The following is an 18,899-nucleotide window of genomic DNA, read 5'->3' on the forward strand; positions in this document are numbered from 1 at the left end:
TTTTAGGGCTAATAAAAACACTCCATTTTTGGGACTATTTTACCATATTTGTCAAAAAATTTCTACGTATGTCTATTTAGCAGTTTTGCATAGTGCTGAACTCAAATTTAAATATGTTAAGGCCTTGGGGACTTTTGAGGCGAAATGGGGAGAGGCAAATGATAGACTTAGTCAATTCTCTTTTTGCATGGTGCAGAACTCAAATTTACATATGTTAAGGCCTAAAACTGCACCGTTTGTTTATTTTCACCAGGATTTAACGTCCCCTGGGCTAATTGGGGTGAGGTGGGGGGTAAATGCTGAACTTAGTCATTTTTTTATGCCTCGTTCACTGGGGACCATGTATGCTTCACTTGTTCATCATATTGCTTGGTTTTTGACATTAGATGAATTTTTCACCATTTTCATTTGCCTTATATGAAGGCTCTATCTATAATATCTTTTGTTGTGGTGGAAGGTGTATATACTCTTGTGTGGTGTCTATATAATTAAGACATGGCCGTGATTATCTGTGTTTGTGTGTGTATTCAGTCGTGTGTGTGATATATATGGAGATCTTAAGACACGTACCATTTTTTCTCATTTCCTTGGTCGGTGCCCCACCACCCCCACCACACCCCCCTCGTGACAATTCATGCATCCTCCCAAAAATACAACTTGGATATTATTGTTAGAAACGGCCTTTATTTTGGATTCCCCTCGTTCCCCGGGAGGCCACTACATCACTGAATTGATTCAGACCTCTTTCTTCTTTTTCCATTTTCTCATCTTGAATCAAAATTTTTTCGTTTTCTGATTGACTGATTCTAGTCTGACTAAAGCACTCTCTCACTGTCTGACTGTGATTACTCCAAAACTCAAGTGTGACACCCTTATATATTGAGGTGTATTTTATTTGAGCTTATATATTAAGGTGTGTTTTTTATTTGAGCTGTCATCCCGTGAACTAGTTTGCTCTCAAAATGCTCTGACCTGCCTCATGAGCCCTGCTAGCATGCAGGTGCAATGCATCGTCAATGGAAGTCAATGAGTTTGAAGCCTGCCAGTCTTAACCTTTCGACTTCTCTGCACTTGTTTCATCAGCATAAATAGACCATTTATTTAGAAACAAGTCTATTTTCAAGTTATTAGTTTACAAATTAATACAGCACTTGAACACAAGCAAATTGGTTCAAGCTAGTACTGCATTTTTGACATACAACATATCAAGCATCTTTTTTTCAAGATAGGATCTAATATAAAATATATATATTGATATTATATATCTTTGATTTTATTTAGTAAAAAGAAATCTAACAGAGTACTCAATTATTTAATACTTAAGAGCATAATATTTATTTGTTTATGTTACTGAAAATCAAATCAAGATGGTACCATAAGTTGAGGGCAAAGTTTAATGTCTTGTTGGGTTTGTTGAAATTTATAAATAGGTTGTTATTGCTTTCTTTAACCATATTTTATTTTGGAGGAAGTTGCTTGTTTTTCTGGAAGAAAGTTCAGTTTTCTTTTTTTTTTTTTTTTAATATTCATTTATTTTATATTCGGTAATTGCTTAGGGTCGTACCATAGAAAACCTTATTATATTCACAGATTCTATCGCACAAAAGTAAAAATTATAAGAGGAGACTTGCTGGCACATGTTCCCCTATGTTAAGCTAAAACATCCTAATATAACTGGCAGGAATTTCCTGACATAAGATGGGAGCCCCTCATTTTGAATGGCGAGGGATTTGTGTGCCAATCAAATCACAAGAAACCTGTTACTAAGAGGAAAGGGCAACCCTAGGTGTCATAGGGGGAAAAAAGAAGAAAGTGACTTGTTTGGAACAAGGCGAGTGGGAAGGTAGCTTGAGGCAGGGAAGAGATCCTTGCCAACACAGTGTTGTATTCGATAACAAAAGCCACAACAAAAGAAAGAAAATTATTCGCTTCTCACAAAGACGCATGCATCGCATTTTGTTCTAAATTATTCAGAAAAATCGTGGAAAGAACAAATCCTTCTAAGCCCCCAAAATCAACAGAGATTAGACCCTTGCTGATTTTCTGGTGGGAGTTTAGTTCAAGAAAGTTCACCCTCCCAGGACTTGCCTTCTCTCTTTGAGAAGAGGTTAGTTTATTGCTAATCGCCTGAGGCGCCCTTACCAGGGAATGTCGACAGAGCTGCCCAGGCACATCTTGCAGGTCAAGTGCCCGTCCTCGAGGGCGCTGACTTCTCAATCCCAATTTCCGACCCTGGTGTCTAAGTTTTTGCAGTGGGAGAGAACTAAATATTTTAATTAATTACGAGTTCATCTCTTCAGTGAAAAGGAATTTTGCGTAGATCGAAGATCTCCGAGGAAATTGCCATTTCCTTCATGAATTCAACCTCACCATGTGTTACCAGCAACAAATCATTTTAACTCTCCCACAAGAAACTTACACAAGATATGTTCGAATTTTAATATCAACAGCAATAACAAAGAAAGAAGACGCTTTGTCTTATTAAATTTTGTTGCTTATGCATTTTTGGTATCACACTATTTTCAAATAAGTTTTTCAGGTTAAATTCAAGTTTCACGATATCTTTTTTTTTCTTTTTTATCAAATTGTTAGGTGGAAGCACAAAATGGTTACAAAACACCCTCCGCTCCTCATATTAAGAATGGCTTTCAAAATAATAACATTATTATTTCAGCACAGTACCAAAAATGCACAAGTACCACAAGAATATAATAATGTATTATATTAGTAATAATATTATGAACTTCGATTACAAGGGACTAAATCGAACTAGTAATAAGGTGCATAGACATTCTGTTTGTTTTTGTTTGTTTTATTTTGTATTTTGCATTAATAAATGCGTATTACTGTTCGTTAAGCCTGCCTCCTGCTTTATGTATCTTTGAGCGTTTTTAATACAGGGTGACCCAAAAAAACAACAAAGCTAAATGGAGGCCATCTAGAACATATGCTGTAAAACGGAGAAAAAAGGCCAAAGACCTTAGTGTCTTGATGTGATGTTTTTAATATAATAAACTAGTTATGACCAAAGTTTCATTTCATTCGTACAAAACACTAAGAAACTAGAGTTGGGGCCCGTTTTTTTATCCTTTTGCATTACACAAGAAAGATTATATTTTGCGTAGACCTGCTGACACAAGTCTTATTTATTTACCTCTCTGCGAGGACCAAAGGAAAACATAAATGAAATGAAAAACAACAAATATAACAACCTCCTCAAAAATCATGTTTTGTGAAATTAATAAATTGGAAAAATTCTAAGAAAGAGGTGCGTGTGTGTGTGTGGGGGGGGTAAAGTGTTTTTAAATATTTATTTTTTCTTATGTACTGGCTGGTTGCATTTCAGTGACCAGGGAACAGAATAAGTCCACAATCATATTTAAAAAAAAAAATATTATTTCGGCAAATCCCTACATTTTCTTCTTTACTGGTTTACCTACGTTTCGCAATCCATACCAAAAAAAAAAAAATATTGTCTTTGTTTTGTCTTCTTTTTTCTGACAAAAATCAATAATTTTTCAGGAGACTGAAGTATCTGTCCTTACTTGATGAAATTCATGCTGGCCTTAACCAATTTTCGTACGTTGTTGAATTTTACAGAATACTTAATTGGTGATTGCCAGTGTTTAAGAGTCTACTGAATATGCTGATGAAATGTCTATCTCAGCATGGCCCATAATTTGCAGAAGTACCGTTATTTTATATGAAAATAGATATTATTGCAAACTGACAAATCATAATTAATTTTTTTCTGTCATTTTTATTAAACAATAGAAATACATTTGTTTCATACTCATATTTTTTTGGTGCTGTCCTTTTTCAGAAGCCTGAAGAACTGGCCAAAGCTGTCATGTGTTTTTCCCTCTACATCCTAAAAGCTGGATCTCTGGCTCAGGGTAAGTTTAGGAATATCTTTCATGCTTTCTGTTTCTTTACTACCTTTCCTTCTCTTCTCCTCTAACTCTACTTTTTTCTTTCTTTTCTTCCTTTCTATTCCTTTAAAGCTATATTTGAATATTGAATAAAAGTGGAAATGGGAATCACATAAAACCAATTTCTACAATAACGACTGTTAAACCAGGTGCACGTGACCAATTAAAAAGTAAAATAATATTGAGTAACTGTAAACATTCACTGAGCTGCATGTTTTAATGGTGCATATGAATATCAGACGTTGCAGATGATAGATGTTCAGCCAAAGCAAAAAAGCGGGTGAGGGGTGGGGGCACCAAGAATTCAAAATATCTCTGGTTGAAGTTCAGCCACTCAAGAGATATTATTTTCTTTTAAATAAAATAAAGATCTCATTAAATAAGTTTCAGACTATGTGACAAAATTAATGTCTAAGATTACACTGGTCAACAAATTTTTATTTTTTTTCTTTGGCAGACCATCTAGGAGTGTTTTCTGGGGTTTTGAAGGTCGCTGATTACGAATATAACATTGGTTTTGCCAGATTGGCTCTAGTTTAGAAGATACTGATAGCCCCAAATAAGCCTAAACTGCTAAAATTCTCCCTGAAATACTTCAATATAGAAGCAGTAAATAATAATTTTCTGATATTATTGAATCATTATAATGATTATGTATATATTGAAGTATTTCAGGGAGAATTTTTATATAATTATTTATATAGGGAGAATTTTTATATAATTATATACCGTAATTACTTAATAACATGTTCCATAAATATAGTTGCAGTATAAATTAAACAGTCATTAAGAATTTTCTTTTTAATTCCACAGTTGAAAATGAGTTCCAGAGAGAAAATTAGTTCTTCTAGAAGATGTTGCAGATATGAACCGGATTTCTTTTGTTACATCTGTGGACAGTATATGATGGCACAACAAAAGAGGAATATTACAGACTTTGTCAAGAGGGCGTACAAAGCATACTTCGATATGATACTTGGGCCCCACATATGGTGTGCAAAACCTGTGTAGAAGGTATCCGCGGTTAAGCTTAAGTTGAAGTTTGCTGTACCAATGGTGTGGAGAGAGCCCAACAATCATTTTGATGACTGCTACTTCTGTCTCAATGACATGACGGGGTTTAACAAGCACAAGAAAGCAAATTGGCAGTATCCGAGCCTGGATTCTTCTATCCGTCCTGTTGCGCACTCTGAGGATCTACCTGTGCCTGTTTTCACCAGTTTGCGTGAAATCGATGAAACCGAAGAGATTCCAGCTGATCTTTCAATATCAAGTGATGATAGCTGTAGTGACTATGAAGAACCCTCAAATGGCCCTCAGCTTTTCAATCAATCTGAACTTAATGACCTAGTGCGAGACCTTTGTTTTGTCGAAGGAGCAGTCTGAAGTACTTGCATCACGACTCCAAGAGAAAAACATTCTTGATTCTGGCACAAAAGTAACATACTATAGGACAAGGGAAGGCAGCTTGATTCGTTTCTTTTCTAAAGAAGACGACTTGGTCTTTTGTAATGACGTTTCTGCACTTCTTAACTGCATGGGGGTCTCATCATATGACCCAGCAGATTGGCGTCTCTTCATAGATAGCTCGAAAGCAAGTCTAAAAATTGTACTTTTGCACAATGGCAATAAGTTTGCTCTTGTACCAATTGGCCATTCTACCAAGATGAAAGAAGAGTATGATGCTATCAAATTTGTTCTTGAAAAGCTGAATTACAACACTCATAAATGGCTGATTTGTGTGGACTTGAAAATGGTGAATTTTCTGCTTGGTCAGCAAAGTGGGTACACAAAGTATCCCTGCTTTCTTTGTTTGTGGGATAGCAGAGCAAGAATCCAGCACTGGAGAAGGGAGAACTGGCCAGAACGAGAAAGTCTCGAAGTCGGCACAGCCAACGTCATCAATGAGCCTTTGGTACCCAGGGATAGAATCATCTTCCCTCCATTGCACATAAAACTAGGGCTCATGAAGCAGTTTGTTAAGGCGTTGAACAAGGATGGGGATTGCTTCAAGTACATATGCAAGCAATTTCTAGGTCTTTCCATCGAAAAAGCTAAAGGTGGCATCTTCGATGGACCTCAGATTCGAACGCTCATGAGGGATTCTGACTTCACTAATCATATGAACACGGTTGAGTTAAATGCTTGGGTGTCCTTCACAGATGTAGTGACAAACTTTTTGGGAAATCACAAAGCTGACAATTACAAGCAATTGGTCCGTAAGATGCTTACTGCATACGGAAAACTAGGGGCAAATATGAGCATTAAAGTTGATTTCTTGTTTAGCCACCTCGACAGATTTCCTGGTAATCTTGGTGATTACAGTGAGGAGCAGGGAGAGAGATTCCATCAAGACATCAAAACAATGGAAGAGAGGTATCAAGGTAAATGGGATGAGCACATGATGGCAGACTACTGCTGGAACCTTTTGAGAGACTGCCCAAAAGTTGCTCACAAGCGAAAATCGTATAAACGTCAATTTTAGTTTTGTGAATAAAATATTGTTTTGTGTGTTCATTGTAACTAAGAATCTAGTGTATAATGCTTTGCATTAATTTATGATATATAACTGATTATGTAAATGTTTTTTTTCACTTGGAGAATTAAAATTCAGCAAATTTTTAGCAAATTTTTTGTATATCCTCGAAATCTAAGAAAAGTGTTCAGTTATAGGATAAATGAAATGATGTTATATCTAACCTAACTTGTTAGATTGTGTTGTGAAGGAACATAACTGGCTATACACCGGTTACAAACTGTATATATATATTGGACTGTTTGGCAGACAGCGGCAGACAGCGGCAGACAAGCAGTCGCAGTAAGACGGATACTCTTACGTGTTGATTATCAGACTTTCTTCCCCATACTTGTTACTATGTACTTCTATTTACCTTAGGCGAGCAGCCTTACGTTTCTGTATTATAAATAAACCCCATTACACATACCACTCGGTGTAACTCACGTTTGTCTTTATTTCCTAAGTATTTAGGAATATAACAATGGCGACGAAAGGATGTTCTTTCTCTTAACAGAGATAAATTACCGTACCAAGGACTGTGTACAATGCAAGGATTTTTTGTTTTACGAAAAAAACAAACTACACAAGGATTTTTGACCACGTGCGTCAATGAATTTAAAAATTTTTCCTACCTAAAGTAGCGAAAAGTACGGATTTTTCTTCGTAAAGAACTCACAAGAAATTATAGAAACATGTTCAAGGTAAAGTGGAATTTATATTTATTTTGACAAGTAAAAAAAAAAAAAAAAAAAAAAAAAAAATGGTCGCAAGTTGAATTCGAAACTACACTAAAGGATTACGAGTTTCGAAAGAAAAAATATAAATACAACGACTATTGTACCATTTTATGCCACGTGGGAACGGCAGCCATATATTTTTTTTTTTTTTGGAAAATTAATTGTTTGTTATTGCCTTTATATAAATAATTGGAACTATTTGTCGTGGGAAGTAAGAAATATTTTGTGTATGAACTTACGTTGTTGAAAAAAAAAAAAAAAAAAAAGAATTATTTTACAAAGCCTGTTGAATTACTATGGATGAACTTTGTTGAAACGTGTTGTGTCTGCATATTGCTACTAATTTACGATATACGTAAATTTACGATTTTTCTTTGGAATTATTGTGTAGAATTCGAAAAGACATTTTTGTACTAGAAGCTAACATGGAACAATTAGCAGAGTTAACTAAGGCTCTAGCCCTTAGCATCCAGGAACAGACAAAAATGACTCAACAATTTTTAGCGCAACAACAACAACAACAACAAATTCAACAACAACAGCTACAGCAACAGCTGCAACAACAACAAGAAAGAACACAAAAAAACTTTAGAGGCACAACAAGAACAAACAAACATACTACAACGACAAATGTCGACACAGCAAAAGAATTTAGAAAAGCTAATTCTAACGTCGACCGGGAAGAAGACTAATTTTTCTGCCGAGGGTATTTCAAATTCACTAACGGAATTTCGTTACTCCCCGGATACTGGTGTTACTTTCCCTGCATACTACAGAAGATACAAAACAATTTTTACGAAAAGATGTTTAGACTGGACCGATGAGGAAAAAGTTACCCTGCTACTACAAAAACTGGGTACTGATGAAAACACCAAGTATGCAAATCTCTAATTCTACCAAAAAAACCGGAGGAGGTTTTGTTCGAGGAAACAATTAGTACCTTGTCGAAAATATTTGATAAAAGGGATAGCCTATTTCACTCTAGATACAAATGTTTGAACATTCAGAAGGCAGAAGCTGAAGACTATCTAGAATATGCTTGCACTGTGAACTGTTTATGCGAATCATTTAAATTGAATGAAATTTCCGCAGACCAATTTAAATGTTTAATCTTTGTACAAGGTCTCACAGCACCAAGGGACAAAGATATACGTTCACGGATCCTAACAATTATGGAGGCGGATCCTAACATAACATTGCAAAAAGTCACTGAAGAGTGTCAACGTCTGATTAACATAAAGAAAGACAACACTCGCATTGAAGAGAAAAATATTTTTAAGGTGCAGCAAGTAAAAAGGCAAGGGACCACAAGAAAGTCCAGGTTCCAAGAACACAGGATCCTTAAAGGATACAAAGACCCAAAGCTAAAGTGTAAATGTTGTGGTAGTTTAAGACACAACAATAAGACCTGCTGGTTTAGGAACAAAATATGTTATGAATGTGGTCTCAGAGGTCACAAGGGAACATACTGTGCCCAGAAGAAAAGACAAGGGACCGATAATGTAAATACGCTTCGCATGAATAAAGAAAAAAGCTGCGAAAGACGGAAATATGTTGATGTTCGGATAAATGGACATCTGGTTACATTGCTTCTGGATAGCGGTGCAGATATTAGTATTATAAATGAAGATATATGGAAAAGGATAGGTCGACCTGAATTAACGAAAACCAGAAAGACGGCGAGAAGTGTGTGCGGCAAAAGATTAGAGTTCAAGGGAGAATTAAAATGCAAAGTGACATTCGCTAACCAGACTCATAAATCCAAAGTGTACGTCGTACCAGGAAAGAATACATGCCTGTTTGGGGTAGATTGGATTGTCCTGTTTAATTTATGGGAGAAACCCATAAATTCGTTTTGTAACGTTTTAACTGCAGAAAAAGCAAACCAAAGGGAAGACTTCCTGAAGGATTTGAAAACTGAATTTCCCAATGTTTTTGCCGAAGGACTAGGACTCTGTATTAAGACAGAGGCAAAATTTGAATTAAAGAAAAATGCCACTCCAGTATTCAAACCTAAAAGGAATGTGCCTTTTTCAGCGATGGACGCAATCGAAAAAGAGTTGGATAGACTTCAACAACTGGAAGTCATTGAAAAAGTTAACCACACAGATTGGGCAAGTCCAACCGTGTATGTAAAGAAAAAAAATAACAGAATAAGGGTCTGTGGAGATTTTTCAACGGGTTTAAATGACTGTCTATTGGACCATAATTATCCCCTTCCGTCCGCAGAAGATCTGTTCTCTAAGCTTAACGGAGGAAAAATTTTTTCTAAGATAGACCTCTCAGATGCTTACTTGCAAATTAAGATCAGCGATGAATGCTCCAAATACTTAGGCATAAATACTCATAAGAGCATTTTTAAGCTAAAGAGGCTTCCTTTTGGATTAAAGGTTGCTCCTGCTATTTTCCAGCAAATTATGGACACGATGCTGGCAGGGTTGGAATTTTCAATGGCCTACCTTGACGATATCCTAATTAAAAGTGAAAATTTGCAAGATCATAAGAAGCATGTAAAAGAAGTATTCAAAAGAATACAGGAATTTGGTTTTAAATTGAGCCCAGAAAAATGCGATTTTTTTATGAAAAAAATTAAATATCTAGGTCAAATAATCGACAAAGAGGGTCGAAGACCGGATCCACAAAGGACTGAAGCAATTGAAAAGATGCCTGCTCCAGATTCAGTGACAAAATTAAAATCGTTTTTGGGATTAGTTCAATACTATGCAATTTACATCCCTAACATACATAATTTAAGAGCTCCTCTTAACGAGTTACTGAAAAAGGGTGTTAAATGGAACTGGAATAAGGAATGTGAATCTGCTTTCCAAAATATCAAAAGATGTCTACTGTCAGACTTAGCATTGGCACATTTCAATCCAGAAAAGGAACTAATACTAGCAACGGACGCCAGTGATTACGGTGTTGGCGCTGTATTACTTCACAAGTATGAGGATGGTAGGACAAAAGCTATCGCCCATGCTTCAAGAACGTTGGTTGCAGCGGAGAAAAATTACAGCCAAATTGAAAAAGAGGCGCTGTCGATAATATTTGGAATTACAAAGTACAATCGATTTCTCCATGGACGATCTTTTATTTTGCAAACCGACCATAAACCCCTACTTACCATATTTGGATCAAAGAAAGGCATTCCCACACATACTGCGAATCGATTACAGCGATGGGCTGTAACCCTCTTAAACTATCAGTTTAAGATGGAACATGTATCCTCAAAAAAGTTAGGACACGCAGATGCATTATCACGGTTGATCCCTAAAAGAAGCGAAAGTTTCGAAGAAACGGTAATTGCTGCGCTTAAAGACGAAAGTGAATGTACAAGTTCAATGTGTAATATGATACGTGAACTTCCGGTAACTTTCGAAAAAATAAAAAAAGAGGCAGTAAATGACATTTTCATTAAGAAAATGAAAAATCAATTGGGATGGATAAAAAAAAATAAAAAGGTAGATCAAACAACGCCTTTTTCCATCTGTGAAGATGTGCTCATGTATGGTGAGAGGATCGTAATTCCACTAACGTTACAGAGGAAAATTCTGAAGGAATTTCATACAGGTCATCCGGGCATTTCGAGAATGAAATCCCTTATGAGAGGATATGTGTACTGGCCTGGTATGGACAAGGAAGTTGAAAAATGTGTCAAGACATGCAGAGGATGTCAATTAGCAGCTCGAGATCCTCCAGTAAAAACGACGCCATGGCCAAAGACGGACCTACCCTGGTCACGTCTGCATATTGATTATGCGGGACCTATAAATGGTTATTTTTACTTGATTATTGTAGATTCTTTTTCAAAATGGCCAGAAATATTTAAGTTTAGACATCCAACAGCAAAAAACACTGTGAGTGCGCTTAATGAAATTTTTAGCCGTTTTGGAGTGCCAAAAACCTTAGTGAGCGATAATGGAACAGCATTTACTGCTCATGAATTCAAAGAATTCTGTGACTCACTAAATATTCTACATATGACAACACCTGTGTACTATCCACGATCGAATGGGTTGGCCGAAAAATTTGTAGATACGTTTAAAAGGGCACTTAAGAAAAATCTTACTATGGACACAGACGAACAATGTATTCAAACATTTTTAGCAATTTACAGGGTGACACCAAATCCTAATAATAATGTCAATTCTTCCCCGGCTGAGCTAATGTTTGCAAGAAAGATAAGATCTGTCTTCGATAGGCTGCTACCAGAGAAAAAGAAAGTTTTCAAAAAAGAAAACCTTAATACCAAGTGCTTCTCCCCAGGTGAAAATGTATATTTCAAAAATTTTCAAAATGGACGAAATCAGTGGGTTGAAGGTATTATCAAAAAAAGGATTGGGAGCATGGTCTATACCATCCAAGGATTAAGTTTTGTCTGCAAAAGACACAGAAATCAAATACGTCCCAGACTGTCTCCAAATGTGGAAGAGACACCAATGGAAACATTGTGCGATATTTTTGATATACCAAAACCAGCGTGTGTACCGCAAACAATGAATATTTCGCCTGAACCGACCATACGGGCTGGACAGAAACCTTTACCCCGGGTAACGCTGACCAGAAGGAAAAGCGCAAGAAAGAGAAAAGTTACCAGGAGATTAAGCCCTGACCCTAAAAGGAAGAGGTATTTAAGCTAAAATCAGGAAGATTTCAGCTTCAGGGGGAGGTGTTGTGAAGGAACATAACTGGCTATACACCGGTTACAAACTGTATATATATATTGGACTGTTTGGCAGACAGCGGCAGACAGCGGCAGACAAGCAGTCGCAGTAAGACGGATACTCTTACGTGTTGATTATCAGACTTTCTTCCCCATACTTGTTACTATGTACTTCTATTTACCTTAGGCGAGCAGCCTTACGTTTCTATATTATAAATAAACCCCATTACACATACCACTCGGTGTAACTCACGTTTGTCTTTATTTCCTAAGTATTTAGGAATATAACAGATTGAGATTTTACACTATCTTTGTGGTTTAAGATTATCATGAAAATCAATATCTGACATTTATGCACTATTTAGCCGTTTTTTGTACGTTTAGCTATGGTCGCGAATGGGTGATTTCAGACAAACGACCCCCTGTGATATCTCAAAAACTAGAGCCAATTTGAAAAGACTAATGTCAGATTCGGATTCAGCGCCCTTGAAAACCCCAGAAACCAGTCTTACTTTGCCTGCCAAAAATATTGTGTTGACCAGTGTTATCTTCAAATAAGCCCTTTGATTGGACGTTGTCTCTAATGGATATCTTCTGGGTGGTCGAATAATGACCACTTTGTCTATATTTTCCTATCTATGCTAGCTTCCATTTTAAACATATCACATATCTCTTTTGTGAACTTATGTTTTTTATTTTAATTTTGTTTTTTACTGTTCTTTCACTCTAAACAAGGCACAATATCACTTAGACGTGAGGAGCTACTATTTACAGGGATACTAAGTAGGGAGTTGAGCAGTAAGATATCTGTTCACATTACACTTGAACTTCTGCATGTCATTACAGTCAGGGAAGCAGAGACCCAGAAGGGAATTTCAAAGTCTGTTTGAGGGAAGAAACTATTTAAGTTGAAGGCTTTCTAGCATCTAGGGATCTCTACTGTGTAGGGGCGGGATTTTGCTGCTTCTCAGGTTTGTTGGAGGTATTTACATCGAGGAGGTACTAGTGCTTTGAGTTCATCAAAGCATATTTCATTAAAATACTAATAAAACAAACACAGAGATGCCACATTTCATCGATGGGACAGATGTTGGAGTTTTGTTGATGGTGTGGAATCTATAAGGTTGGCAACTATTTTTTTGAGCCCTGTCAAAGAGTGAGAGCAGTGGCAGATGCATCAGCCCAGATTTGGCAACAATAATCCATGTGGCTTTTTAGAGGTACAGAGTACTCTAAAGTGTAAGTAACCTTCTAGCATGATAGAGAGATCCCACCTTCTTCACAGCAACCTTGGCAATTACCTCAATGTATTTGTTCAAATTCATGTTGTCTGTGAATGTTAAACCGAAGCGTTTAAACGAAGTACTTTCAGGTAGTGTATCATTAGACATGGCAATCAATAGTTGAAAAAGTTTTTTTTGTAATTATTAAAGGAAAAAAAAAACTTAGACGCTTTGTCTTAGCAGCATTGGATGTTATTATCCTTTCACTATAGACTGGAGATTTGCCTCTAAGGTTTTAGCCATTTTCTTGGATATGTGTTGATTCGTTTTTCCCCTCGTATCTGTTATAGAGCGTGGTGTCATCAGCAAATATAACTATCTCAGAAACAATTTTATCAGGAAACTCATTTATAAATATCAGGAATAATAAAGGTCCAAGGATTAACCCTTGTGGCACACCCACATTTATCTCATGTTGTTTTGGCATACGACCATCAAGTACAACCTGGATTGTTTCTTATCTAAGAAAGATTTTATTATGTTAAGTATTCGTCCAGTAATACTGTATGATTTAATTTTCATGAGACGAACACTGTGCCAAACCCTGCTAAATGCTTTAGATATATCTAGGGCTACTGCCCTAGCCTCCTCTGCCTTATCCAGTGTATGGTATATATGTTTGGAGATTACGGTTAGAATATCCACAGTATAACGGGCTTGCCTAAATCCATACCTTTTGACAAAAAGAAATTTATCATTTATGAGGTGGTGAACTAATGCTTGATTGATTCAGGACTCAAAGATTTTGGTGAAGAGGGGGAGAAGACTAATAGGGCGATAATTTAGTGGATTAGTTCTTTTGCAAGAATTTTTGAAAACTGGTACCACAGAACTAATTTTCCAGCAGCCAGGAAAGAAAAATTCGGTAAGGCAATATTTATTGAAGAATTTGGAGAGAACCAGGGCAACCTCAGGGTAGCATTTTTCTAATAGTATAGCCAGAATAACATCTGGTCCACACGCCTTCAAGATGTGTAGGTTTCTTTATGCCATCATGGACATGGCAAGGGATGATTTTCAGATCATCGAGTGTGGCTTCTGTCTGCAAAGGGAAATTTGGAGGAAGTTGTTTGTTGAGTCTAAAGTGGAGTTGGAGGTAAACGGTCAGGTAAGCAGGTTTGACTTTTTGGTTGGCATGCAAACAACCTCAAGATTGTTGGATAGTGGTGGAATTGTTGATTGCCAATTATTTGCTACACTGTTATAAACTTTCTAGAAATCGCGATTTCCTAATTTCTGTAACTCAATGCATTTTTTAGTGACTTTGGAATCCTTTCTCTTGGCTGCAGCTATTTCACTCTTAAAATTATTTCTGGCTGCTATATACTTTTGCCTATTTATACTGGACTTATGTTTATGTTTGATAAGTCTGTGGAATACATGCTGCCTTTGAACAATGGCAGCTGCACAAGTGAATCATGGAGGAGAGTAGGATTTACTAAAGAACTTCCGTGTGGGAACACGTGTTTTAATTGCTACTTTGAACAATTCAGTAGCCTCATTTACACACAGTTCTGCAGGAAGATAAAAAATACTACACAATGGTGTATCTCTGAAGTGATCCCTGATGGCTTCCCAGTCACCTTTCTCAAAGTACCTTGTCATTTTAAGTACTGGCTATTCAGCTTGTTTAGGATGGTTTTTACCAATACCACATGATCAGCATTTCTGAGTGGGCTTTGCACATTTGTTACACAGTCATCAGAAACTGCAGTCAGAAATTGATCTAGAAGTGACATTTGCTTATCCTACCAATCTGGGAAGTTGGCTGGGAACGTGACTGTCTATGACAGGGAATGGGATATAGAAAAGCTATGTGTAATGCTACCAGCTGCCTCTATATAACTAGAGAAACCAAGCAAATTACTCTAGTGGAGATTAAAGTTATCAAATACATGTACTTGGGCGTGAGTATCTAGGGAGAGTGCAGCATGTATGTTATCAGAGACATGGCTGATTAGGGTACTGGGACAAGGGAAAACAATAGAGAAACTATAAGTAGCCAACACTATGTTGTAAGTTAAAATACATGAAGGTCTGATCGTCTAATTCTAGTTTTGATTCTCTAGTTAAAGGAGAGTGTTTAGAATATAGACTCCAAGTCTGTGCATGTGTCTGTCTGAGTCCTTACAGCAAAATGGGAGATAACCAGATATGTTATAATAGTTAGAAGGTATAGAGGAGTGTAGGTTAGTTTCACTTAATGCTAAGTTATCCAAGGAGTTTGCTAGGAGAAATGATTCTATATTGCCAAAGTATGTTTTGAATTTGCGAATATTTATTAATGCAGTCCTCAAGGGAAGAGGCAAATTGGTTTTGTTTGAGTTTGCATCTGGTTTGATCATACTTTTTTATTTGAGCTGTCATTTTGTTTAGTAATAGTTTCAATATTAGGGCTTTTGAATTTAATATTTTGTTTGTAGTTATCATTACATATATCTCGCTTTTTCACATTTTAGTATTGCCTAAAACGGTTTCTCTTAAAAATGCCTCCCTAAAATCGGCTCTTCCCAAAACGAGAACCCTAAAATGCCGCCCCCCAACAGGTTTGTGTTACAACCACCTATGATGGTATGTACATGTTATAAAAAAATCCAGAAAAACTTAGAATGATTCAAAGATGAGCTCATGCAATGCACAAAAACTAATGTCCGATGTGGAAGAAGAAGAAAGAAAGAAAATGAGAGAAAATGAAGGAAGGAGGAGGAGGAGGAGAATAAAGTCATGGTTATCATTTCAGCACTCACCCTGAATCAGTTTATTTCCAACAAGTTCACCACGTCCTGAACAATTGCTGACCAGACGCATCAATCCAAGGCTGCTTTCATTAAGAATGTAAGCCATTCGGGGTTCCAGTAATGACCTCTGTAAAAATGAATGATCAGAATCAGTTTGGCATCCTGCTTCATTGTCCTGAGCCAGGTTTTGAGTTGACTACTATGATGTTTCTTCTAGCCTGGTGGTGCTGGATTGATGACTTCATGGATGAAATCACCTGGTGTCATCAAAGGGTGTGGCTGGACCAACGAAGGCATCTGGTAAGGGGAGATTTTTGGAGGGAGTGGATCTTGCAGCGAGCGTGAATTGTCCTGTTGAGTATAAACTGCTGCCAGTAGACACAGAGGATGTGACATAGGCAGTGGTGGTCAAATACCTCCAATTTGCGTAGGTCACTTGCCTGCATAGGTCAAGTCTCAAAGCCATGAAGGAAAATGGTGTGGATGAGAGCTTTATAGATTCTGACTTTGATGTTTAGCCTTGTTTCATTTCAAGATCAGAGCTGCAATCAAAGGCGACAGAAGGTGGTGGGAGCATTGCTGATGTGGTTGAAGATGTCTTCCTCCTCTTGGCCTGTTGTGGTGATGATGGAACCAAGATATATTTTTTTTTTTTTTACAAAGGAGTCACCACTTATCAAGGCCCGGAGGCAACTCAAGTATAAGGGTTAATGAGTGTGCTGTAGTCAATGGGACAATATCATAGTAATTGTTAGTGGAAATTTGGTAAATTGAATTACTTAAGGGGCGGCTCATCAAGAACTTGTTTATGTTGGACTTGAAGACAACCATATTGTGGTCAGTTGGAAAGCAGAGAAACGAAATTTGAAATGATGGACTTATTTGAAAGAATAATTGAAGCAGGAGGTGGAATAGGAGTGAAAAATAATGGAAGGAAAAAGAAAAAGAGAAAAATAGTCGGAAGAAGAGAAAAAGGAAAAGAAGTAGAAAAAAGAAATGGGAGGAGGGGGGGAGAATAAGAATAAGAGAAAAATGGACAAAAAGGGATAAAAGGTAACGATAAAGAGAAGAAGAAAAAATAAAAGAGGAGGAGAATGAAAAACGAAGAAAAACCAGAAAGGTGAAGAAGAAAGGAAAAAAAGACGAAAGAAAAGAAAATAGGTGAGAGGGAAGGAGATGAAAAAGAAAAAAAAAGAAGAGAAAGGGCAGAAGAGGGTGAGGAAGAGAAAAAAGAGTTAATGAGGAGGAATTCAATATAAGAGGATAATCTATCGGTGCATATTTTAAACGATCTCCCCCCACCCCCCGAAAGATTGGATGGACCCTGAGATTACACTGGGATTATTGTTTCATTGCTTAAAGCTAAACCATCATTTTCAAGATGGCTTCCAACATTGTTTTCATGTTATTAATAAACTTGTAATAAAACGTTTGTTTGGTTTCTTATTAGGAATTTGATTCTAATGATTTCAATGATGAACTCCCCCCTCCCCATCTTCATTTTATATCAATTAATTAAAATAATTGGGTCTCATTTGTCATTTTATAAGGGTGAAAATTGCAATTTCCTTTCTTCATAGAATTGTTTTAATGCTTCCATTTGTATCTGTTGCTTAAAATAATTGCTTCTAAAACAATGCAGATTCCTTGAAGGTAATATTGGTTCATGATTCATAGCTTTGTTTGTAATTGAGAAATGTGAAGGGAGCATTTTTTAATGGTGTTCCCCTTCTGTGCTGTTTCTTGCAAACATCCATTATTCTAAGTATTTATTACTTTGCTTTTTGGATTCCTCTTCCATCCAAAACGTTGTATTTTTGTCTTGATTGCTCACTTTACTCAACAATCTATCATCAAGCATGTAAAAAAAGTTACACCATTTTTATGATAAAAAATATATTCCCATGGACGAAAGATGATGCCTTGATTCGGTAAGGTATGCACAATTGCATGTATGCACTGTTTTCTTCATGATTAAATCTCTAAAACTTTAAATATTATTTTTATAAAAATGAACATTGATGAGTTAAAAGTATTTTTTCCAGAAAAATCTTCACAACATTGTTTAAGATTCTTTGTTCGACTCCTTTCAAATTCTTTGAGCATAACATTCTTTGGAATATTGTATATTATTAAGATTTTATTTTATTATATATTATTACTAGTATATTATTTGGCAATTATTTTATTAATTATTAAATAAACTGTTAAAGGATAATATCGGTTAATTATTTTTAATTTTCTAATTTCTAATTGTTTTTATTTTCAGATTTTCAGGACAAGTACACCTCGGAAAATGTGAAGAATTTTTATTCAATTGTAAGTTTCTCTTCTTTTTATTATTTCTCATTGAAGCTTTTATTGTTTTAAAATTTATAATAAGAAAATATAATGCTGTAACTCAATCAGAAACTTTCCAGTGAAATTTCAATTAATTAATTAATTGAAATTAATTATGGAATAATTAATTAAAATAAATTGGAGGTCAGCATAAAAAACATCCTACTTAGATTTAGAAATTACCGCATCCTGTGATGATGCATGAGGCAATCAAAGTATACCATTTTCAATCTGAAGCCAGATGTGCAGAATCCCAAAATCTAGCAGTCTGAGGGAACAAACTGTTAGAGTAGAAGGCTTTTCAGCACGGAATGAAGTGGTGGGATTTTGTTGTTTGTTAGGTTACTCGGGAATATGCACGGCATGGGGGAACAAGTACTATGAGTTCATCAGAAATTCCTTGGCCTAACGTTTACAGGGAACATGAACTGGAATAGATACATTGAGAGCATTGCCAAGGCTGTTGCAAAGAAAGTGGGCTCTCTCTACCGTGCTAGAAAATTACTTACACCTGAAAGTATCCTGTACCTCTATAAGGCCACCATTCGCCCATGTCTGGAGTACTATTGTCACATTTGGGCTGGTGCATCTGCTGCTTGGAACTCCCTTCCGGGATTTTGCTTTCCCAATGTACTAGCATGCAGAAGTTTTTTTTGTTTTTGTTTTTTTTACATAGGCATCACCACAT

General features: G+C 36.3%; 1 protein-coding gene across 1 annotated transcript in view; it reads left to right on the forward strand.

Moving 5' to 3' along the window:
- Positions 1 to 18,899, forward strand: part of LOC145292919 (transmembrane protein 117-like) — a 418,600-nt gene that overhangs the window by 302,540 nt on the left and 97,161 nt on the right. The window contains exons 4-5 of the mRNA XM_080139082.1: positions 3,824 to 3,896; positions 18,141 to 18,190. The gene's annotated coding sequence lies outside the window, so the exon portion shown is untranslated. The remainder of the gene's footprint in view (positions 1 to 3,823; positions 3,897 to 18,140; positions 18,191 to 18,899) is intronic.

Source organism: Euprymna scolopes, chromosome 14, assembly GCF_053919585.1.
Source record: "Euprymna scolopes isolate OS-2025 chromosome 14, ASM5391958v1, whole genome shotgun sequence".
NCBI lineage: Eukaryota > Metazoa > Mollusca > Cephalopoda > Sepiida > Sepiolidae > Euprymna > Euprymna scolopes.